The following is a 25754-nucleotide window of genomic DNA, read 5'->3' on the forward strand; positions in this document are numbered from 1 at the left end:
AAACAATCAAGAAAACTAATAGGCAACCGACAGAATGGGAAAAGATAGTTGCAAATGACATATCAGATAAAGGGCTAATATCGAAAATGTACAAGGAACTCACCAAACTTCACAATCACAAAACAAATAATCCAGTGAAGAAATGGGCAGAAGATATGAACAGACACTTCTCCAAAGAGGACATCCAAATGGCCTACAGGCACATGAAATGATGCTCAACATCACTCATCATCAGGGAAACACAAATCAAAATCAAACTTCTTTTTAAAGCGTTCCGAATTTCTTTAATTTGCTAGGATGCTTTTGTCACTGAAAGACTTATAAATACATTCTGTGGCACCTGGGTGACTCCATCAGTTAAACGTCGGACTTCAGCTCAGGTCATGGTATCAGGGTTCCTGAGTTCAAGCCCCACATCTGGCTCTGTGTTGACAGCTCAGAGCCTGGAGCCTGCTTCAGATTCTGTATCTCCCTCTCTCTCTGACCCCCCCCCTACATGCTCTCTCTCTGTCTCTCTCTCTCACAAATAAACATTAAAAAAATTTTAAAGCACTTAATAAATATACTCTAACTTATCTTCTAAGATTTTAGGGTGTTTTAATCTTTGGATGTTTTATGCACTCCTATTGTGTTTCTTTCTAGATGAATAATTATTATGTTTGCAGTACTTATTAATAAAGTATTATAATTTATGGAATTAAAATGATATTATGCCTGTATTTAACATAGAATGTCATTGATTTTTTGACTTTATATATTCTTTTTCTGTAATTGATTTGGTTATTTTTGGGTGATATCTATATGGTTTTAATTATATGGCTTTATACAAATTTCTAATATCTGGGAAAAGATATTTCCTTCTTCACTAATCTACTTTGCCTTTTTGTTGTTGTTATTCAAGATATTTATTGTTATATTAATTTTAAAATTGTTTTAGTCAAGTTGAAACATCATTCTAATTAAAATTATGTATGCATATTACTTTTTAGAATGATTGATTTTATAGGATATTAGTTATCCTTATCCAGGACCAAGTAGTTTCTCTCCATTATATCAGGTCTTACTTTATGTCCAGCAAAAAAGAGTTTGGTTGTTTTCATATAGATTTTGTTGTTTTCTTTTTTAAATTTATCCTTTGGTGTTCATGGGTTATGTTTATTGAATTTCTTTTATTTCCTTTATATTACTGGATATTACTAGCAAAAAGGTAAAACATTAATTTTGTATATTTATATTGGATTCAGGCACCTTATCACCTTACTTAATTCTAGTACTTGACTCCCCAAACCCCAAAACTTTCCTTCCTTTTTACCTCCCATCTTTCCTTCCCTCTTTCCTTCCTTCCTCCCTCACTTCCTTCCATCTTTCCTTCATACTTCCTTTCTAAAGTCTTCATTCAACATTAAAATAAAAGTTATTTTGTTTTCTAACATTTATGCTGATATTCTTTATCTAGTCTTATTGACTAGCTAAAATCTCCAAAATAATGTAATAACTGATATGTCTGCCTGCTTTATGATTAACTTTAATGAAAGGTACTGACCATGTCTCATTTAATTTGATGTTTGCTATTGAAAAACAGTCTTTCTTATATTAAGTGGTTTTCTTCTATTCCTGTGTTGAAGGGTTTTTAGTACCAATTTGTAGAGTAAGTTTTTAGTTGCCTTATTGATAAGGTCATATTTTCCTCCTGTGATCTTTTCTGTCATGATAAATTATTAGCATTTATTGAACTATTCTGTAATCTTCATAATGGTATGTTATTTTCTGATACTTTTTTGACTTCATTTTTTTTTCAAATTCTCACATATATATATTACATATATATGTAAAATAAATGTTTCAATTTCTTTGTATTATATTTATAAAGTTTGACATCAACTTTATGCCTTACTCCTTAAAGCTAATTGAGAAGCTATCCTATACCATTTAGAATCTTAGAAGTATTTTTAATTTAAAGGTTAGAAAGAAATTTTTTAAGGAATTAGAATGTGTTTCTCTCTTAATTGGGATACTTTTATCTACCTTTCTGAACTTTGTTCATAGTTTCTACCTCTTTTTTGAATCAATATTAGTATTTTATATTTTGCTAGAAAACATCAATTCACTCTACAAATTCACATCCATTCCAATGCATCTGCATATCTGTGTATACATACTATCTCATTGCTTTTTTAATTTTTTTTGTTTTTGTTTATTTATTTTGAGAGAGACAGAGAGTGTGTGCATGCATGAAAGCATGAGTGAGGTAGGAGCAGAGTAAGAGAGAGGGAAAGAATCCCATGTAGGCCCTGCTCAGAGCAGAGCCCAACACAAGTCTCCATACCAGCACTGCACATCACAACCTAAGCCAATATCAAGGGTCAGGCACTTAATCTCCTGAGTCACCCAGTTGCACCGTATGCAATCTCATTTCCTGTAGTCAATATTTAAGGGGTTTTCTCAATTTTACTTACCCTTTCTTATCAGATATTTATATCTTTTCTCAGGTTTCTTTTCTCTCCTACCTCCTGGGGTATCTTGTATTTCCCCCTATTTTTTTAAATTTACTTATTTATTTTTGAAAGAGAGAGCGAGAGCAAGAGAGCAGAGGAGGGGCAGAGAGAGAGGGAGACAGAGAGAGAATTCCAAGCAGGTTCTTGTACCAGGAGCACAGAGCCTCATAAACCATGAGATTGTCACCTGAGCCAAAGCCAAGAGTCGGATGCTTAACCAACTGAACCACCCAGGTTTCCTTCCTCTACTTTCTTAAAAAGAATGTTTACTTCTCTCTTAGGATTTTATGAATATGTATTATATAGATTAAGTCATCTATTCATAAAACAGAATTATAAGAAACTAAAGTAAACATCACAATGAATTTGACATGTATATTTTGAAAAGAAAAATATTATTGAGCACAGAAATATAGAAGAAAGTTGGTCATGAGTGATATGGCCTAATAGTTGAAAGGGGAAAAGGAAGAAACAATATTCCCCAAACTATATGAGCTAGCAGGTATTTCCACACACAAAAAAATGTTTCTTTTAGTCCACTGTAGAATCACCACATAGGTTACAAATACTTGAGTCCTTCCTGAAATAAAGAAAGGCATCTTGGCAACTAAGTAAAGGGGAAGGATTGTTTCTGTATTCAGACAGGGACTTTCATTAAACTTCCACTTAGTTCACTGGATCTAATAAAATTCAGGCTTCTAAACAGTGGAAATAAGAAGAAATTCTTATTAAGAGCAAGGTCATGAGTGTAGCTCACCATTTTGACATAACTCGAGCACTAAAGCCACACGGATGATGACAATGTGACACAGTCTTGTTTGAGGTTAAGAGAAGTCTCATATGGGCTTGAGGAAGGGTTACACACGTCAATGGCCTGTAGGCAAAAAACTCAATTCAATTAAAGTTCTCCTTGTAAATATTCCAATTTTAAATGAAAGAAACAAAAGGAGAAGGGACAATTTCCTTTAGAAATTTCTTTTGAAAAATGATGGTATATTAAGAGCATGGAAAACTAAGAATATTTAGTGCTTTTGAGGTATGTATTTTATTTACATAAGGAGTGAATGGACTTCATATGTTCACACACAAAAAAACTGAAGAACTACCTTTGACTTCCATCTTCATTTGTAAGACATGTTGCCTCAAAGTATGGGATAAATGGTTCTTATTCAGGAGAGAGAACCCAAAGGAAACATTTTTGCCTTTAAAGAGACTTTTGCCTTCATTCAGAGGCAAAAAGAAAATGCAAAATGAAAGAGCCCTTCTATGTCATGTCAGCAGATATGTAATATTTCCAATTTTCTTTTCACGACCTCTCAGAAAAACATAGTCTCAAAAGTGCTGTTCAACTGGAAAAAGAAATTGCCCAACAATTATAGATTCATTCAATATAAGGTGTGTGGTTTCTGGAAAACGCAGCAACAACAAAATATTCTATATTTTGCTACCACTTTAGTGAATCATAAAGAATTTCTTGAAGGCCTAGTGCTTTGTAATAAAAAGTAATTTTTGCTAATATATTCCCTAGACATAAGGTATTGTGTTATATTGGATTGCATATATTAGACCAAAATGCTCTTTTGCTCAAACTTTTATAATTCCAGAGACTTCCTGCAAGTTTTATGTATGTGGAGGAATTTGCTTAGAGGTCATTACAAACAAGTTGTTCTTTTTCTTTGTGAGGAGGAGTGTGGAGAGGCTACTTTTGGAATGCAGCAGGAGAAACACAAAGCAAAAAGAGCAGCTGAAATTGTTGACTATTTTATTCATAAGATACTAAAATGAGAAAATCGGGAAGGCTGAATTTTTCCACCAACAATTTTTTTAAAGCTCACAGTAATTTATTGAGGCATAATTTACTTGCAATAAAACACATCATCATAATTATGCATTTTGCCAAATGCATATATTGATGGAACCACCACCTGGTAGGGATACAGAACATTGTACTCACGGAAGTTCCTTTCTGATCTTTTGACTTAATTCCCCTCAAAAGCAATCAGTAATCTGATTTCTATCCTCATGGGTTGGCTTTGTTTGAATTTTACATAAATGGTACCATGCTACAGGTATTAGTTTGTGTATGTCTTCTTCCACTCAACATGCTTTTGAGAATCATTCAGATTGCTGTATGTATTGAGAGTTTGTTCTTTTTTATTAGTATTTTATTGTATGAATAATGTATACTCTTTGTTTCCCTATTGATGAGCATTTGGGTTGTCTCCAGTTTTAGCTGTCATGACTACCATAACTTGGATAATAATGTACAATCCTTTTTGCTCAAATATTTATTTATTTCTCTTGACTATATAGTTAGGAATGAGCTTGCTGAGTCAAATGACATGGAGTTTTGTTTTGTTTTTAATCTTCAAATTAAGGAACAGTTTCAATGATAGTACAAATAAATTTTTCCCTTGCCTATTCTTTCCATGATGTCTACCATCCTCAAATTCTTTGGTGTGTGTTTCCATATTTAAGAATATAATCCTATATAATAATTGCAATAATGAAAATAATATTGATATTTCATCACCATCTAAAGTTCAAACCCTATTCAAGATTTGCAGTTATCCCAATAGTATATTTTATAGGAAAACAGTAAAATTCAGAATCAAGATTTGCATTCAGTTTCGATGGATCTTTACTTGAACTTTTACCTGGGAACTTTCAATAGTTTTTCTTTGACTTTCATGATCTTGACACTTAACAAAAGTCAGCTATTTTGGAGAGCTCCTCAATTTAGGTTGGATTAGACTCAGACTATGCATCTTTGGCAGGAGTATCATTAAAGTGATGCTTCCTATTGGGTCCATATGATTTTGACTTACCTCATTAGTGACGATGTTCACTTTGATCCCTTGATGAAAGTGGTGTCTGCCAAGCTTCTCCACTATAACGTCACTCTATTCCCTTTTCCATTTCATAAGAATTTTATGTAAAGAGACCTTAAATTTACACAAATATGGTTTCATTAAACTTTTAATTTATCCATTTATATGTTTGTAAAAATATAGAGTCATGGATTCCTATTTTAATGGGTTATATAACCCAATTCATTCATTTTATTGATACTGAAATTATCCCAAATTTGGACCATGGATGTGCTTCCAACTAGATTATGTATCTTTAAAATATATATGTGTATATATATATATATAATTTATTGTCAAATTGGCTTACATTCAACACCTAGTGCTCATCCTAACAAGTGCACTTCTCAATGTCCATCACCCATTTTCCCCCTCCCCCACCGCCCAACCACCTTCAGTTTGTTCTCTGTATTTAAGAGGTTCTTGTGGTTTGCTTCCCTCCCTCTCAGTTTGTATCTATTTTCCCCATCCCTTCCCTCATGGTTTTCTGTTAAGTTTCTCAAGATCCACATATGAGTGAAAATACATGAGTTTACATATCCTTTTGATAAGCCCCTTGTTCTTTGAGCCTTTTCTTACTTTCTGTTATAGCAAAATAGTCCACTCTTATCTGACACTTTCCCTGTCATGGCACTGGGATCAGTCAATTCACCAAAGCTGTGCCAAAGTCCCTTGTTCCTCTTCGTGGAGCATGGCATTTAGAAGCTAAGATCCAGTTTCTGGGCGTGCTTGTTCTACTGCCAGACCCTCTCAATGGGATAGATGAGTTTGTATGTGTGTTCACACAGACACACACACACACACACACACATCTGTGTGCACCTTTAAAACTCTATTTGCTCTCAATAGATACTTTTCATGTATTTTCCATAAGTCTGATGCTAATCTAATACTACAGTTTCAATTATGGCTTCCTTTATTTTAATATTTGTAGGTCCTTTCTCTGACAATGATAAATCTGGCTCCCACTGCTCTGAATATTTACCTATTTGAGCACATTTTTCATATGAAATGAATATCTCATGGTTACCACTACCGCCCTGTATAGATGTTCTCTTGACCACTCAGGCTCCAATAACCCACACTGACACTGACACTGTTGTTACTCTTCTTGGACATTCTCTTTACCACACATTTACTTAAATCACATATGCTGGCTGCCTTTTTATGTGAGCTTCCTTACCCTGACTGGCTTCTGACACCCCAAGATGGGCTACCCTCCTCAATAAACTTAGTATCTTACATCCTGTACTTTGACACCTCTTAGGATGGGCAAACTCCACATCCTACTTGGCCTCAGAAGTGTCTGAGCCATCCCCTCCAGGAAGATGCCACTTTACCCGACTTAGGCTCCACCATCCTACTCCAGACTACCATGGCCACACACAGCCACCTGCCATGGCCCCCAGCCTTGCCAAGCTCCACCCGATACTTCAGGACTGAGTTCTTAAAAAGGGAAGGAAAGAGAAGAAGAATGACTTTTAATAGTAGTACACATTAACCATTTTAGCCAATTGATTCTCACAAAATTCATTTGTTGACATTGCCAAACTTTTTTATCCATAGATCATTTATGGTTACAATTCACGATGATTTGACGATTATAGTTGCAGATACATCTACTAACTCTTATTGAGTACATTTATTGCTTTCTAATATGTGATCTTCTATTAAATTATTTCTCACCCTTGTACAAATTATATTCAATAAACTTAAAATGCTTTTGACCTCAGCATTAAGTCAAGCCCTGACTTACACTATTTACTGCTTACTGTGACATAAAAACTTTTACTAAACCCAGATTCAAGCTCCTGACATGATGTCAGTGATCATGGAGTTGGTAAGAGATGAGCAGTAATGTTTCTACTGCAAGGGTACAATAGAAGTCCCTAACCTCGAGAGCATACATAATACTAGCACTATCTGATAACTAGAAAGTAATGAGTTTTGATTATTTATTGCATTTGTTTTTTATATAATTTATTTAATCAGTTTATATGATTCAGTTTTTAATAATGACCATGTAACCGCTAATTTGAAAAAATATCTGAAAGTTTAACCAATGGATCTTGCAAATCCATCTAGGCCAGCTCCAACATACCACTGAGTGCTTTTCAAATTATTTAATTCTAGAACACTTGTCTTAATATGGACTTAACTGATATGCCTAGGGATATACTTTGAGAAATTGAGAAAATTATAGAATCATATTTCACATCTGAAATAAAAGCAGGGGTCTTTTGGAAAACAAAACACAAATCATGACACTTAACTCAATGTTTGATCTCAGACAAATCACTTGACTGCTCTGATCCTAAATTTTGTATATGTAACCTGAGGAGCTTGGACTACACCTCAGCAGTTTCTACAAACATGTTTAAATCTAGACTCTGTATTCATAAATGGGTACAACCTCTTACTTGTTTTATGGAAAATCATTAAATGACTATTACACGCCTGAGCCTTGGTTAGGATCTGAGTTTGTAAAGAATGTCTCACAGATGATATTCAAATTTAATGCAATAAATACATTTTTCTCAGAAAAGACTATACTATAAAGTGATATCTATAATGCAATTGAACTTGGTAAGGGTGATGTGCAGGAACAGGGAAGCAAGCAGACTAGATAAGACAAAAAACATACTAGAAAATCAGTTCTTTCCTGGTGCTTTCTATGGTGCAGATATCACTGGATTGGTCTGATTCTCTTACATTTCCAGAAAGCTCTGAACATTTAGTACTTCCAGGTAAATTATCAGTGCCCTTTTAAGCAATATCTCTAAAGCCGCAATACTGGCCTTTGACGACACTATAAGATAGAATACCTTCAAATTTGTTTCTTAGGTTTTAGTTCTCAATTCTATAATAACAAAATCTTAATTTTATTTCAGAGCCTTCAAACAAGTAAATAAGTGTGTTGGTGTTGGTGGGTTTTTCTAAATTTTTTAAATGTTTATTTATTTTTGAGGGAGAGAGACAAACAGAGCATAAACAGGGGAGGAGCAGAGAGAGAGGAAGACAGAGAATCCAAAGCAAGCTCCAGGCTCTGAGCTGTCAACCCAGAGTTTGATGCAGGGCTCAAACCCACAAACTGAGAGATCACAACCTAAGCCAAAGTCATATGCTTAAATGACTAAGTCAGCCAAATACCCTGGGGTTGGTGTTTTTAATGGAAGTTGATGCCTTTGTGGGTAAGTTAGTCCTGAGCAAGAGGTAAACAGTAAAGGCTGAACTCTGTTAGCCCCGAGGACATGGCATTTTTCTCCTCCTTCAACAAGATGGCAAAAGCAATATTGCAATATAAAATGGCTGCTTATGAATACAGCAAAAAGGTGGAAAGGAGCCTCAACTACTATAACCCAAACTGTTCTAGATCCATTAAGGGACACAAAGCACATAGATGTTCTCTATCGTCCCAGGCACTTAAGATATGGTCAATAATGGCAATGTGTCCCACCTCAAATGTATAGAATTACAACACAAAATTTGATAAGGGGTGAGTGTAGAAAACAGAGTGAAAGATATGGTGTTCTGGAAGATCAACAAGAGGAGGAATTAAACCAGCCAGGATGGAGGGAGAGAGTAGAATAAGGCAAATCTTTTTGAAGAGATGATATTTGAAATGATTTTTAAGATATATATTGAAGTGAATCAGGGGAGCAAATAGAAGCATTTCTGGAAGAATGTGGACATCCAATAGCTGCTTGGATATAGAAGAACAATGTACAATGGGATGAACAGTTCCTGTCAGCTATGAGTCTTCCTACATAGAAACATGTGAAAAAATGCAGAATCATAAGCCATGATAAACATGGCTGTTGTTCTAAAAGGAAAAGATTAAATGAAATTGTCTTTGATTTCCTAACTTTTTGCACAACTATACACAATTGAGGATGTATTGAATGTTTTTAAGCACAAGAACAGCTTAATCATACTGTAGGAAGATTAACCAGAGAGGAGTATGAGGACTTTAGAATAGGTCTGGAAGTTCTCTGAGCATTTGAGAGGTTATTGCAATGGTGCAGAAGAGAATGAGGGTGATGGTCATGGGGAGAGAAGGTGTAAATAGAGATCAGAAGTTGAGTTGTCAAGCGTGGAGAGACAATGTGGGTAACACAACTGAGGAAGAAGTTGAGGCCTCCAGATAATGAAGCCTGGGTCATGAGAAGATGGTGAAATCCTTAACCATGATGCCCACAGTAAAATGCAGATTGGAGGAGGAAGAATGGCTTCTAGAGCTGTTCTTAATAGACCAAGTTGGAGATTACCAGGTGGACTTGCCCAACAAGAAGCTGGAAATGAAAAGTCAAAGTCAGGGCTGGGTATATTGATGTTTCCTTCCCCCTACAGAATGAGAATCATAGCGTGGATGAAATTCCCAGAGGGAGAACACAGGGAAGATCTAAAATCCCAACCATGGAGGAAACTTTTCTGTTGAGGAAGTGGTGCTCAAATGAAAACTAAAAGCTGCCTTCTCTCACAGATGTTTTAAGTTAAGTTTAAGTAGGATATAAGAACTCACCCTAATAGTTCTGTAATTAAAGGTATAATAGATGCCCCAGGAGATTCTTTGGCAGTCAAATTAAATGAACTGCTATTACTAAAGCAAAATCCACATAGAAATGGGCCCTAATAAACATAGCTAATGCATTAACATATTTTCTTTAGCAGGATCCTGAAAATGGCACACTATCTTAAATCCTTTTCATGGCTTCTGATGACCAGCAACTGTTCCTTCCAAATGTCACATTGGTCAGTTGGCTGGTGATTTTCAGATCCACCTCTTCACTCCATCCTGTTCTGTAGTTCAGGAAATTCCATTTCCCAGGATCCCTTGCCCTCTAGCTTCCAGGTAAATCTGGCCAAGAGCAACAATATCACCAATTGGCCAGACAATAGAGGGTGGGAGGAAGGGGTCTCTTCCCACTTGTCATCACTTTGGGTAGTATTTCTGGCAGCAGCATTCTCTCTTTTGTGGTCCACGTCCCCTAGGCCAAGTCTTCCCTCTATCTAACCATGATAAATCCAACTTCTGCTAAGTGGTTCCAAGTCCAGGCTCTGTAAGAATAGGTTAATCCTTTGTCCCTCCAGGCTGAGTGGCTTTTTCATTGAGTTGCGTCACAGATATCATCTGGGATTTACGATTCTTCTGTCACCCATATAATCAATCCCTTGCATTAAATTCTTTCACTATGAAATACTGAGAGTAGCTTCTGTTTTTTTTTTTCTCATCAGATTCTGACAGATACAAATGTCTTCTTTAGAATTTCTCTTTTGCTCAGTCATCTGAGAGGTAGAAAATGTTGAAATAATATGTTTTATCCTAGGCAATTAATCTGAATGGAAAGGCATTTTATTTGGTTTAGAAATCTGGATTCAGATATTTTCTATACATCTTTTAAAATTTCTGAAATAATAAAGTAGATAGCAAAAATTTCAAATGACCACAGCTAGCATAATTGTATTTGTCTGTCTAGATGTTTTTCTATGTAGTTGCAATGATATTCATAGGTAGAGAGAAAGAGACAGAGACAGAGACAGAGACAGAGATAAACAGAGACAGAGAGAACATACTACATAATGAATTGCTTCTAAGAAATGATAATATTACATATTCATTTTGCCCTTTTGTTTATTTAACAATCCATCTTAAGCATATTTCCAACTAAGGGGATTTGAATATACCTCATTCTCTTTAAATGTTATATTCATTCATTCATTTACTCATTCTGCAAATATTTATTTATTGTGTTCCTAGTAAATACAGGCAGTATCCCAGGAGCTTCAGATAAAACAATGATCAATGCAGTAAAATCCCTTCCTTCAAGGTATTTACATTTTAGTGGAGATAGATAAATAAGAAATATGTAAACAAGTGAATATACAGTTTATTGTGCATCTAACTTTTTGATAAATATACTTATAGGCCTGTGTTAAATATTTATATAAGCAAAATCCCCAGAAATGGAATTGTTGGGTTAAAATACACAAACATTTTAACTTTTGAAAAATATTGATGAATTGTTTATCTTCCAAAACTGTTGAAATCAGATCCTTGGTGTAATAGGCAAAAACATGGCACCACAAAGATATCCATGTTGTAAATCCCAGAATCTGCCAATATGCTACATTATGGAGCAAATGGGACTTTTCAGATGTAATTATGTTAAAAATCTGGAGATGGAAAGTTCTTCTGGATTATGTCACTCCTAGCAGAAGAGTGTCTATCAGAGTGATGTAATGTACTTCTTGGCCATTGCTGGCTTTGAAAATGGAAAGAAGCCAATAATTGAGGAATGAAGGCAGACTCTAGGGGCTGGAAATGAGAAGAAAATGAATACTGTCCTCCAGCCTCCATAAAGGACCTCTGACTTCCAGATCTCTAGGATAATAATTCGTGTTGTTTTAAGCTGCTTAGTTTATGAAAATTTGTTGTAGTTACAATGGGAAACCTGAGCACTGCGCAAAGCCTTTTGCCCTCAAAGCAGAATGAGGTATGCATTCTGGAGCTGGACCTCCTGACTTGGAGCCCCTACCCTGACACTTACTACATTGTGGGAGCATGATCAGCTTAATATCTCCATGCCTGCATTTCCTCATTTTTAAATTGGGTATGACTTTAATAGTATCCCCCTCAGGGTTTCCTTTGTGTTTCCATGATTTTTTTTCAGAATAAAATAAGTTAGTGCATGAAAAAATACTTAGAACAAAGCCTACTCTACAGAATCCCCTAATGTGATAGTTAGCTACTTTTATTACAATTCTATAGCTATTTTATCTTCCCATTACTGCACAGAAGAACAGATTCCAAACTTCTGGATATACTGTGAGTGATTCTTTATTTTTGTTCTCTATTTTGAGAGAGAGAGAGAGCAAGTTGGGGGGGGGCAGAGAGAGAGAAGAAGTGAGAGAATCCCAAGCAGACTCGATGCCAGGCTCAATCCCACAACCCTGGGATCAGGATTTGCGGTGAAATCAAGAGTCAGATGCTTAACTGACTGAATGACCCAGGCACCCCGAGTGAGTGATTCTTTTCTTACTATTACTATGTGGCATGGTAATGTAAATACATAGGTGTGTATCTATATATATAGTAACAAACCTCTTCTGCTCTTTCTGTCCATGCGTGTGTGCATATAGGTGTGTACACACATACACACGACATGTACACATAGAGATGTAGGTACAGATATTGACCCAGGCAAGCACTGGGCAATAAGCTTAGAACAATGAGATTCCTCAGTAAATGTGATTTTGAGTTGGCTTAGAGTTGAGATGGGATTCGTGCTGAATCCAGTCCATCAAGGGCCAAGAATATCTGCTTCTTTTCCCTCTGAATTTTATCCAGAACAACAAAAAATGAAGAAAACAGTCAGGTAAAGCAGTATACCTTAGTCAAGCCCAAAGGCAAATCCAATTCTCAAAAAATAGCATTGAGTAACACTTGTTTTTCTTCCCTTTCTTTGGAAGAAGTGAATTTCTTTAAAGACACTGGAATGGCCCTCTTCACTTGTGTCTTGAGAGGCTTTCAAAAGACCCTCCTCAACTCCCACCAAACCTATTTTCATTTCCTTTGTCTCTTGCAGGATTCTAGGAATTAAGGTGCAATTTTATCACCTAGTTTTAATGAATCACAGGTTTCATTAAGGACAGAGAATTGTGGCTGCACTTGGTCTGGGTTGCAGTAGATTTAAAGCAGGTAAATAAGATATGAAGATTATTAGCCATTCTTTCAAGTCCCCTTGATGAGAAAAGTGCCAGCTTCTATCTTCATGAATCTGGGTGTGAGGAGTGTATTCTTGAGCCTCTGCTGCTAGAACAGGACACATCCTGATAAGACCAGGGCTGTTGAAAGCAGGCAGCTGTCAAGAAAAGAGAAAGGGGAGATTCCCAAATAACTCTGTTCTAGTCCAAATTTGGCTACTTATAAACTTTCTGACATTGGCTAAACACTAACACTGTGGGTTGCTCTGCAGTAAAATCTATGAGGAATACTCTCCATGCCTTTCTTACAAGGCTATTGGGGGACCAAATGCAATGACCATGTGTAGCTCATTGTACATACTTTGGGCAGGTCTTTCTTTTCCACTTGAGTGTGAGCTTTACGAGGTTAGTGACCTTGCCTTTCTTTCCCAGAGTGGAGCACAATGTCAGATGCAGAATAGGAACTCAATAATTTATTGATGACTGATTAAATGAATCACACAGACTTCTATTTTAAGTTATAGGGCACTAGACACACATAACATGGCATTATGTTTTTTTATGGTTTCTCTAAATATCTACCCAGATTATCAGAAACAATGAAATTTACAGTGAGGACTACTAGAGGTTTTCTTTTTTTTTTTTAATTTATTTATTTATTTCGAGAGAGACAGCATGAACTGAGGAGGGGTAGAGAAAGAGAGAAAGAGAATCCCAAGCAGGCTCTGTGCTGACAGCGGGGAGCCTGATCCCACACAGGGCCTAATCCCACAAACTATGAAATCATGACCTGAGCCGAGATCAAGAGACTGACACTCAATTGACTGGACAACCCAGGCACCTCTGAGGTTTTCTTTTTTGTAGACACTTTGGTAGAGTCATCCAGAACTTATGAATATCCTGTTGGCATATTTCCAGAGATGGGATGTTCACTATGCCCGAAGCAATCTCCTGTCTCAGTGGTCCCTTCCAGAAGGATTGACTGGTGCCTGCACTTGAGGTGGGACAATATGCCCTAAAGCCTGTGTGTAAGAATTAGTGTACAACAGAGGTGCCTGGGTAAGCGTCTGACTTTGGGTCAGGTCATGATCTCATGGTTTGTGGGTTTGAGCCCCACATCAGGCTCTGTGCTGACAGCTAGCTCAGAGCCTGGAGCTTGTCTTCAGATCCTGTGACTCCTTCTCTCTCTGACCCTCCCCGGCTCATGTGCTCTCTCTCTCTCTCTCAAAAATAAATAAAAACATTAAAAAAATGTTGTAAAAAAAGAATCAGTGTACAACAACGGAATGGGAAAAGATAGTTGCAAATAATATACGGATAGAGGGCTAGTATCCAAAATCTAAAAGGAACTCACCAGACTCCACACCTGAAAAACAAATAATGCAGTGAAGAAATGGGCAGAAGACATGAATCGACACTTTTCCATAGAAGACATCCAGATGGCCAATATGAAATGATGCTCAACGTCACTCATCATCAGGGAAATACAAATCAAAACCACACTGAGATACCACTTCACACTGGTAGAGTGGCTAAAATGAACAAATCAAGAGACTATAGATGCTGGTGAGGATGTGGAGAAATGGGCACCCTCCTACACTGTTGGTGGGAATGTAAACTGGTGTAGCTGCTCTGGAAAACAGGGTGGAGGTTCCTCAAAAAATTATCAATAGAACTACCTTATGACACAGCAATAGAACTGCTAGGAATTTAACCAAGGGATATAGGAGTGCTGATGCATGTACCCTAATGTTTATAGCAGTACTTTCAACAATAGCCAAATCATGGAAAGAGCCTAAATGTCCATCAACTGACAAATGGATAAAGAAGATGTGGCCTTACTATACCATGGAATACTACTTGATAAATAAAAAGAATGAAACCCTGCCATTTGCAACAGTGTGGATGGATCTGGAGGGTATTACGCTAAATGAAATAAGTCAATCAGAGAAAGACATATACTATATATTTTCACTCATGTGGACCTTGAGAAGCTTAACAGAAGACCATGGGGGAAGGAAGGGGAAAAAATGTTACAGAGAGGGAGAAAGGCAAACCATAAGAGACTCTCAAATAATGAGAAGAAACTGAGGATTGATGGGGGGAGGCAAAGAGGGAAAAGTGGGCGATGGACATTGAGAAGGGCACATGTTGGGATGAGCACTGGGTGTTTCATGGAAATGAATTTGACAATAAATTATATTTTTGAAAAAAGAACTACCCAGTGCAACAGAAAAAAAAGATTAAACACACATTTGTTATTAAAAAAAAAAAAGAATTAGTGCACAACAGGGGCATCTGGATGGGTCAGTTGGTAGAGTATCAGACTCTTGACCTAAGGGTTGTGAGTTCAAAACCAGCATTAGGTATGCAGTCTACTTTAAAAAAATTGGTGCACAAAATATGAAAATACTTAACAGGTGTTATTGTGCATTGATTTTTTTAATTCCACAGCTTTGCTAAAACAGTTTAATTAGAAGCTATTAGAGGTGATAATGAATTTACCATATCTCTGCAGAACTACTGAGGATTTTATAAAGAAGGAATTTGGTTCTCTAAGGGTTTGCGGCTTATTCTTTAGGGATAATCATCCTGAGGGTCTTATCTAGACTGATGAACCCTTCTTACCAGCGTACTTTCACATGCAAAATAAAATCAGCTATTCATTTGGGTAAGCTGTCTACACACCTCAGAAATTATGCAACTTGAACTCTTCTTTAAAAGGATAAAAATAATGAAAAATTTCTAAGGATATTTACTTTTCTGATCATCTACCCAGTAGTCTCAAAATGACCTCTTAGACATTATGTTATCCTTTTAATCCTTCTCCCCCTAATTCCATCCCTCTTTACCCTTCAAATCCCTTTTCCACCCCATTACATGTTATTTATTTCTTTATTTACTTATTTATGTATAATTGGCACACATTATATTAGTTTCAGGCGTACAACACAATGATTTGGTATTTGTATATATGGTGAAAATGTCCCCACATTAGCTCGCATCCATCACCTCACATAGTGTTAGTTTTTTTTCTTGTGATGTGATCTACTCTCTTAGCAACTTTCAAAGTTATGTAGAACGTAACACAACCAGATGTGTTTTTGCCCCTTGTCTTCAAAACCATCTCTGGAACCCTAAAGCCTAAGAAAGTTCTATGCCTTTTCCCCTCGCTGATGCATAGAAAATGACAATATCAGTATGACACTCCAGGACAAACATAAATCTGCTTGTGGCCAAAAGCAACTGGCAACATTTTGGTGCATGAGATGGGAAACCTTGACTGGAGAAAGTTCTAATTCCTATGCGTGGCATCCGAGCTCTTTTCCTGTCACCAGGTCATTGTTCCAAGACTCCACTTCTGTTTCTGCTTCTATACCTCTTTAACCTTGTTTATTATGCAACTTTCAGAGATTACTGTCCTTTCTTGCCTCATGTCCAGTGTCTTTTAAACCATTGGTTTGCATATTTTCTGCTTTACATTCTTGTTTTGTTCATGTCAGGGAGGAAGGTAAGTCCTAACCCTGTGTAGTGGGTTCAGGTACTATTCTCTCTAATCTTCTTCCCTGTAATCATCTTTCCCTGGACTTATACAGTTTAATTGCATTTCAGAACAAATCTCAAGAATATTTAAAGGAATATGGGGGTGTCTGGGTGGCTCAGTCAGTTAAGCATCTGACTTGGGTTCAGGTCATGATTTTGTAGTTCGTGAGTTCAAGCCTCTCATGGGGCTCTGTGCTGACATCATGCAGCCTGCTTTAGATCCTGTTTCCCTCTCACTCTGCCCCTTCCCCTGCTTGCATGCACAATTGTGCACATATGAGTTCTCTCTCTCAAAACAGAATAAAACAAAACAAAAACATTTTTAAAAGAAGAATATTTAAAGGAATAAAAAATTATTAATTACTCAATAAGGTAAAATTCACAGTATCTGATACCCAGTTGAAAATTACCAGGAATGCGGGAGACCTGAGTGGCTCAGCCGGTTGAGTTTTTGACTGCGGCTCAGGTCATGATCTCATGGTTAGTGAGTTCAAGCCTGGCATCAGACTCTGTGCAGACAGCTCAGAGCTTGGAGCCTGCTTCAGATTCTGTGTCTCCGTCTCTCTCTGCTCCTATCTCACTCACATTCTCTCTCTCTCTCTCTCTCTCTCTCTCTCTCTCTCTCTCTCAAAAACAAATGAACAGGAGAAACCTAATGGAGGACCAGGGGGAGGAGAAGAGGGAAAGAGAGTTGGGGAGAGAGAGGGACACAAAACCTGAGAGACTATTGAATACTGAAAAAGAACTGAGGGTTGAAGGGGAAGGGGGAGGGGGGAAAAGAGGTGGTGGTGATGGAGGAGGGCACTTGTGGGGAAGAGCACTGGGTGTTATATGGAAACCAATTTGACAATAAACTATTTAAAAATAATAATAATGTGAAAAATATTTAAGAAAATCACCAGGAATACAAAGAAGCAAGAAAACATGACTTACAATGAAGAAAAAAAACAATCTAAACTGACCCAGAAATGATATAAATGTTAAAAGTAGCATAAAAACACTAAAGAGAAGAACACTAAATCAATTAACTACAGACTCAGAAGTATTTAAAAAAATCAAGTCTAACTTTTGGAGTTGAAAAACACTGTATGAAATGAAAACAATCAACGAATGAGACCATTGACAGATTAAACATTTTAGAAGAAAAGACTTGTGAACACAAAGGCCTAGCTGTAGAAATTCCTCAAAACAAATCACAGAGGAAAAAGAATCAAACATAAAAATAAAATGATACATAAATGAATGGTTTTGACTGTGTTTTAATAAAAATTTATTCATGGCCCCACAGGCCAAAGTTTGCTGACCCTCATCTTAGATGAAAGCAGAAATAAACTGATGTGTTCCATCTTCCACGTTGAACTAAAAGTCCACTGTGATCCTCTCAATGTAATATATCTATTTACTATGATTGTTCCTGGTATATCAGGTGTTGAATGAATTAATATTTGTTTAATGAATGAATGAATACACCACAACATTTTGTTGCATGAATGAAATAATGAATCAATCTTTTTGTGTAAATTCTCAGAAAACATCAACCTTGGAATTTCTTCCTTTAATAAAGTTATTTAAACCTACATCTCCTTTCTCATAAAGAGTATGAACTGTTATGAAATGTTTACATCCGGTTTAATGCTTTTATGGGACAAGAACATAGTTTTGGAGCACATTCTGCAATGAATTTCTGGAAATGGATAGAGAACTTTCTTCCATTTAACTTGGATGAGGTGGATGCCCTTTATTTGAAATTCATCAATGTTGCAAAAGCCATTCGTGGTGAAAACACAGGTGCTGTTTTTCCATAAATTATTTGGGCCTCTGTGGAGCCCAAGCAAAACAGAAACGGCAGGGAGTTTACAAAATTGTTTTCTATATTTGAAAATGCCACCTAAATGGAAAATGAAAAGGAAAAGCATCTGGCCAAGTACAAGATTTTGTGGCACAAGGAAGAGGGAGGAGGCAGAATGCACTAGGATTTTATCTCAATTCAAAATATTTCTCTTCCCACAGGAAAAAATTTCGGGTTATTTGATAAGATAGCAAACATCATATTATGGAATCCTAAAATTGCAAACTTTCATGAATGAATGGCCCTTAAAGACCATCTATTCTGGTCCAAACTCCATTCAGTGTTTGAATTCTCTATACCATATTCCACTAAGTGGTTAGTATTTCTCTTGTGTTTGAGCACATATCTGAGATACTATTCTATAGCTATATAGCTTTCTTGTTCTTTTTACTATATATGAAGAGACTCTCTTTTATTTATTTAAATTCATTTTCTGTTTTTCTGTCACGTAGCCAAAAATGGAGGGTATTGTTAAGGACAGGTTTCAGAGACAATCTCTGCTAAAGATGGGCACAAAAGATGCTTTATGTATTTGGGTGCTCCCAAGTTAGGCGCATAGATATTTATAATTGTTAGCTCTTCCTGATGGAGAGATCCTGTAATTATTATATAATGTCCTTCTTCATCTCTTGTTACTGCCTTTACTTTAAAGTCCAGTTTGTCTGATATTAGTATGGCTACTCCAGCTTTCTTTCGGCTTCCAGTTGCCTGACAGATATTTCTCCATCCCTTTACTTTCAACCTGTAGGTGTCTTCCAGTCGAAAATGTGTCTCCTGTAGACAGCAAATAGATGGGTTTTGTTTTTTGATCCATTCTGCTACCCTGTGTCGTTTGGTTGGAGCATTCAGTCCATTTACATTCCATGTTATTATCGAAAAAGGTGGGTTTAGAGTCATTGTGTTCTCCCTAGAATTCATGTTTATAGTGGTGTCTTTGGCACCTTGTATTCTTTGCGATCTTTCCCTCATAGAATCCCTCTTAGGATTTCCTGTAGGGCTGGTTGGTGGTCATGAATCCTCTCAATTTTTGTTTATTTGGGAAAACCTTTATCTCTCCTTCTATTTTGAAAGAAACCAGGAATGTAAGCTCATCTTAACACAGGACATGTGTTTTGTTATTTGAAACTTGTTTGAAATTGACAGTCTCTGAAATGTTTTGGAGATGTTGTTTCCTCACCTGGGATATATATGAATCCCTAGAGGGATTGTTAAAATACAGATTGTTAGGCCCCACACTCAACTTAAGAGTTTCTGATTTAGAGGGTCAGGCTGGGCCTAGCACTTGCATCTCTAACTGGTTCCTAAGCAATGATGATTCTGGCCCATGAACCACACACTGAGAACTGTGAAGCCAGATGATCCTAAAGATAGTAGTTTAACAGGAATCTGAGAACCACATGTTTGGTGAGATGCTCTACAAATAAAGGCAACATGGTTGAATAGATTTTGGAAACTTTTGCTATTCCATTCACCTCTTGGAAGTTCATATTTTATATTGGCTTGGTACAGGTTCTAGGAATATCTCACAGTTAAGAGTGAAAGCAAAAATTATTTAACTTTATTTTACATTTTTTAATCTTTTTGACATATTTGCTGATAATCGATCTCTGAATACCATAAGTCATGAAGAGCAGTGAATAAATCTAAGCTTCTCTAGGTTTTAAGTGTGTTGATCCCTGGGCACCCATGGAAGATGCCTGGGGTTTGGAGGGCACTTGTTGGGATGAGCACTGGGTGTTGTATGTAAGCGATGAACCACGAGAATCTACCCCAAAAACCAAGAGTGCACTTTACACACTGTATATTAGCCAATCTGACAATAAATCATATTTTTTTAAAAGAAACAATAATAAATAAATGAACTTAAAAAATGAAAGAATAAACCAGGAAGGCTCCACTTAACCTATCTTCTTCCTAAAGCCTGTGCAGGGAAGCCTATACTTGATCAATATTTCCTTGATTAGATGGAAAGAGATTGTGAATTAGGAAGCCCCCTTATCTACAAATGTAAGCCACATTATTCACCATCAGTTTCTATCAGTAATAAAGGTCATAATTTGATCACCCGCCTAAAAAAAAAAAAAGTAAATATGCAGAAAGATGACCTTTCCACTCAGAGTTGTTCTTGAACTCCAGTCCTGAAATTACTAATACATAATCAGTGTCCAATCTGGAGAGACAAACTTCACAGCAACTTGAACAGGATAAGTTTCACAGAAGGAATCATTCACTCTGAAAGGAGATTGGAACAATGAAGGATTGGTAATAAGTAAAGGGAACACTCACGGATACAGAAATTGCAGATATAAAGTGGTTACTTCCTCTAGTCCTGAGACAGGACCCTACCCTACCCTCCAGGGCTGATATCTAGAGCTTTGTAGGAAGGGTATGCCAATGGCTCCTAGATAACAGAGAAGTCTCTGTATTACCATGCCAGAGAAACTTTCTGGAAATCCCTCTTCAAAACTTGTTAGAAATTGCACCTCTAAGGTCCCACAGAAACCAATTTATGGGTAGGTGCCTCACCAGAGGAAATCTACTATAAACTTGACCAAAAGAAGAATTGGCTACTGGGTGTTGTTAACCGCCATATATGTCAGGAGCCAGGTGCTGAATAAGTCAAGTGCACTGTGGGTGTTTGTCAAGTGAGCAAGCCAGAACCAGGAAGGAAAGCCTTTCCCCTCTCTTTCCAGTGCCCTCTACTAAAAAAAGTTTAGTATTGTGCCAGGTAGCAAAGAAGAACATTTACAGAACTCATTTCTATTGGCATAGAGGAGGCAATGAAGGATAGATTAAAAACTGAGAAGCAGTAAATTGAAAGCTGGTATTTGTGTCTTGCTTTGACATGACATATTTGGTTTTCAGAAATTCTATCCAACAAAAAATTGATTCACCATGAGTCAAGCATTGTTCTAAGAACTTTGGTAGATACAAAATATATTTTAAATGTCTGTACAGCTAAATATATTCATTTATGCCCATTTATATTTATTACACAAATACTTAGGGAGAATTAATTAATGACATGACATTGTGTTACATGATGGTCACTGTCCCTTTCTGTAAGGAAGTGCAATCTGGAGGATGAAACAAACAAGTAAACAGGTATAACAAAAAAAAATGCTTGAAATTTAGATAAGGTTAAAACCAGAACCAAAGCTTTTGCTACCGTGGTCACCTATCATTCTGAGCTCCTGATCCCAATGAATTTCATACACTAATGGATCAACTTGCTACCTGTTTTATGCTTCATTAATCCAGATGTGACCTTTTTCAAAAAAAAAAAAGAATTACCATGTAAAGCTTCTGTATGTGGCAGACTTTAATGGATATTAAAGATGAAGAAGATTTACTTAAGATAAAACAAACAATGTACATATCAAGTATTTTTGTTACTTAAAAAAATGATCTCTTCAGCCAGAATTTTTTCATGGTCTTGGCCCACTCTATGTAATCCCAAAAAGAAAATTTCTTTCCTTTCCTTTCCTTTCCTTTCCTTTCCTTTCCTTTCCTTTCCTTTCCTTTCCTTTCCTTTCCTTTCCTTTCCTTTCCTTCCTTTCCTAATTTTATTTATTTGTCTTGAGGGAGAGCAAGAGAGAGAAAGAGAGAGCACATATACATGTGGAAGAGGGGCAGAGAGAGAGAGAGGGGAGAAAGAATCACAAACAGGATACATGCTGTCAAAACAGAGCCCAGTGGAAGGCTAGAACCTATGAATCATGAGACCTGAGCTGAAATCAAGAGTTGAACGCTTAACTGATTGAGCCACGCAGGTGCCCTTCTGCCATTTTCTGATTCCTCTCTGTTTCTTGGGTCTTCTGTTTTGCCTCTCACCACCTTTTACTTCTAAAATTAGCTACCAGGAAGTCTCACCTTTTCCAACTATTTTAATTTGGGCCAATGAGCTATCTTCAGACCCATTTATCTCTAGGATTCGAATACTGAAAGTCGCTTGGGTGGTCCACAGAATAAAATAGCCATTCACTCATACCTACCTGTCAAAGTTTGGGTTCCTTGGGAAACAGACTCAGACAATGTTTATCAAGCAGAACATTTATTACAGAGTGTCCTTAGGATCAACGCCTGTAGAAAGGAAAATAAGGAAGCAAGAACAGTCAGAGGGGGAAGTAAAGTTTATTTACAGGCTCCATAACCTCAATTCAGCCCAATTTCCTGGGAGCTCTGGGGATAGAATGACCTATTAAAGTTATCCTGCACTGGACTGAAATAGCTGGACTTTTGTACACTCACTTCAGTAAACAATTAAATATAAGTTTCTCCAGAAGAGTGACTTATGTTCTTGTCCTTTTACCAGCAACACTGGGTGATGAATCACCTGGACACCAAACATAGTCCTGCTTTGCTCCATTGTGTAAAAGAGCACTATTCCTCCTCATAACCAGGATCAGTTATCTCTACGAAGACAGTTACTTTTTGCCCACTGGTCCCTGGATACCTGAAGTACCCAGGCAGAGCCATAGTTCAATACAGAATTTTTGTTCTGTCCCATGCAGAAATGTTCTCCCTTTGGGGATTAGGACACATAGCATTGCAGAGCCTAGAGCTGCAGGGACAGGTAGGCCAAATGCACCAAGTGGATCCTTGGGAGTAATAGCCAGAGTGACCTACTTGCTCTGCCTTTTGGTTCTTAGACCCATGTGTTATTCCTACTGAGGACCCAGTACAACACCAAGATCTTTGACTCTAGGTATGTACAGGGAAACCTTTGAAAACATATTTTGAAAGTTGCAGTGTCTCCTCATCTCATGTAGGGTACATCCCAGAATCTTTACCATGTCCTCAATTTGGCTCCTTGTTATCTCTCTGATCTCATCTCCTACCACTTTCTCCTCTTAGGTATTTCTGTTCCAACTACCCTGGCTTTCTAATGCTATTGGAATGTTCCAGACATGTTTCCATTTCAGACTTAGCACTTGATCTTTGTTCTATCAGATATTTTCTTCCCATGATAATTTTTGGTTTACCTCTTCAACTATTTCAGGTAAGTTTTTCAAATGCCCTCTTCCAAATGAACCTTTTTTTGGGTCATCTTATCTTAAAATTAGTACATTCCACAGACCCTCAGCACTTCTTATCCCCTTATTTCTTTTTATATTCTTCTCCATAGTACTTATCACCATCTGGCATCCTATGCCTTTACATATCCAGTATATAAACTCCCCCTACCACTTATGAACTCCATAAAGTCAGATGGGCTTTGGTTTGGGTATTCATTTTGTTTTGTTTTAGTCCGTTTGGTTATTACTATTTCTTCAGTCTTTAGAACACTGTCTGATATATAGTAATGCTCAATGAACATTTGTTTAATGAATAAACAAATATGGAAATTTTCATTATTATCATCATTACTCACTAGTGCTGATATAAGAATGTAATAATCAGGTCTGTAAATACACAGATTGAAAAAGGATCCACTGGATATGGATATGGGGCACAAGATTTGAATAGAGGTAAAGGAACTGCACTCTTTTGGCCTTATCTCTCAAGACTTTCTTCATTAAATTCCCTGCTGAGGGAACAAGACAAAAAATAAAACTGAAATGTAATACTAAGGTAATGTTGTCTTCCATAGCTTCTGCCCAATGTTAGCTTAAAATTACAGCCTGTTACAGCCTGAAGGAACTTGTAGAAGGACCAAGTGATTTATGGAGGAATGACATCTATTTTTCATTAGGAATGCCTTCCCACTAAAACCAAGGACAGCTATTCAACTTGGTTGGTACTGAAAAAATTTAAGAAGTTCCAGGTGTTACAGATTCCAGTCAAGCAAAGGAAGTTCAGATGTCCCAACAAGAGTAATACTGTGGCTTCTTTTATTATTTTATTGCTGCCAAATCAACATAATGCATATTCACAAGCCCCCATTTACTTAATACATTTTTAAATTTTTTTTTGAGAGAGAGAGAGAGACAGCATGAGCAGGGAAGGGTCAGAGAGAGAGGGAGACAAAGAATCCAAAGACAGACTCCAGGCTCTGAGCTAGCTGTCAATACAGAGCCCAACACAGGGCCCAAACCCACAAACTGTGAGATCACGACCTGAGCTGAAGTCAGACACCCAATGGACTGAGTCACCCAGGCGCCCCTACTCAATACATTTTTTTAAAACCTACTGCATTAACATCTGAAATGGGCCAATTGTTGTACAAAGCACGAAGACATCAAAAATAGACATGATAAATACAATTCATTAAAGACCTCAGGCCTAGAGGTAGCTGCAGAAAAATAATCAGTGGCACAAAATGGGATTAGTACTTATTAAATGAGGCGGGTGGATAATATCCATGGGACTATAGGAGGAGATTGGAGATGAGTTAAAGAAGGCATTGCAGACCTCATGAGGGAGCTGGCCCCTGATGGGTAAGTATTACTTTACATGGTTAGAATGAAAAAGGATTTTCTTTTCCCTTTCTTTCTTCTTTTTTTTCTTTTCTGAGAAGGATATATACCTGTATTGATCCATGAAAGTGTTTGCTATGTTGAATAAGTAGCAAATTAGTAATGATGACAATAGTAGCAAACTATTTTAGAGCACCAAATAGATATTGCAAAGTATTCTAAGTGCTTTATATCTATATTATGTTTGATCCTCATAGTAATCTTATAAAGTAGGCACTCTTATGGCATCTATTTTACAGATGAGGTAGATGAGTCTAGGTGTTTCAAGAAGCGAATGTCAAGACAAAGTTAAAGATGGAGGACATTTATTAGGGGAAATACCCATGAAGAAAAATGGAAAGGAACCAGGGGAGGGAAGGAGAGCTGTTAGACCACAGTGTATGTCTAACTTTTGGAAAGACAGAAGAAGGAAGAAGTGTGGAGTAAAGGAGTTTAAACCACAGTGAGTCTGGGGAAGTTCCATAAGGCCAATAGAGAATCCTCAGGCCAGAGACAGAAAGCAGAGATCAGAGAAGTCCTTTGTGCACCAGAAAGGGGTCTGTGTAGAATCCTTGCTGTCTTCAGTTATTTCCTGCAGAGCTGGTGGCAGCATGGCCTCAGCATGAATGTGGCCATACATTTTAGAGCACATTTGGGGCCAGTGGTCCATGTGACGCTCCCTGCAGTGAGAGATCTGAGAGGAGCATACTCGTGGCCACCACGTGCAGAAACCGAGGAACTCAGAGATAATTCCACTGAGGTCACAGAGATAAAACGTGGCCGTATGCCTCAAGCAATTTGGTCCCAGACTCATCTTAAATATAGTACACCTTCAAGTAGGAAAAAGTCATGTTAGAATTCTATTTGAGAACACTTACTCTAGTAACTAGGTGAT

The sequence above is a fragment of the Suricata suricatta genome, chromosome 1 (assembly GCF_006229205.1).
Source record: "Suricata suricatta isolate VVHF042 chromosome 1, meerkat_22Aug2017_6uvM2_HiC, whole genome shotgun sequence".
Lineage (NCBI taxonomy): Eukaryota > Metazoa > Chordata > Mammalia > Carnivora > Herpestidae > Suricata > Suricata suricatta.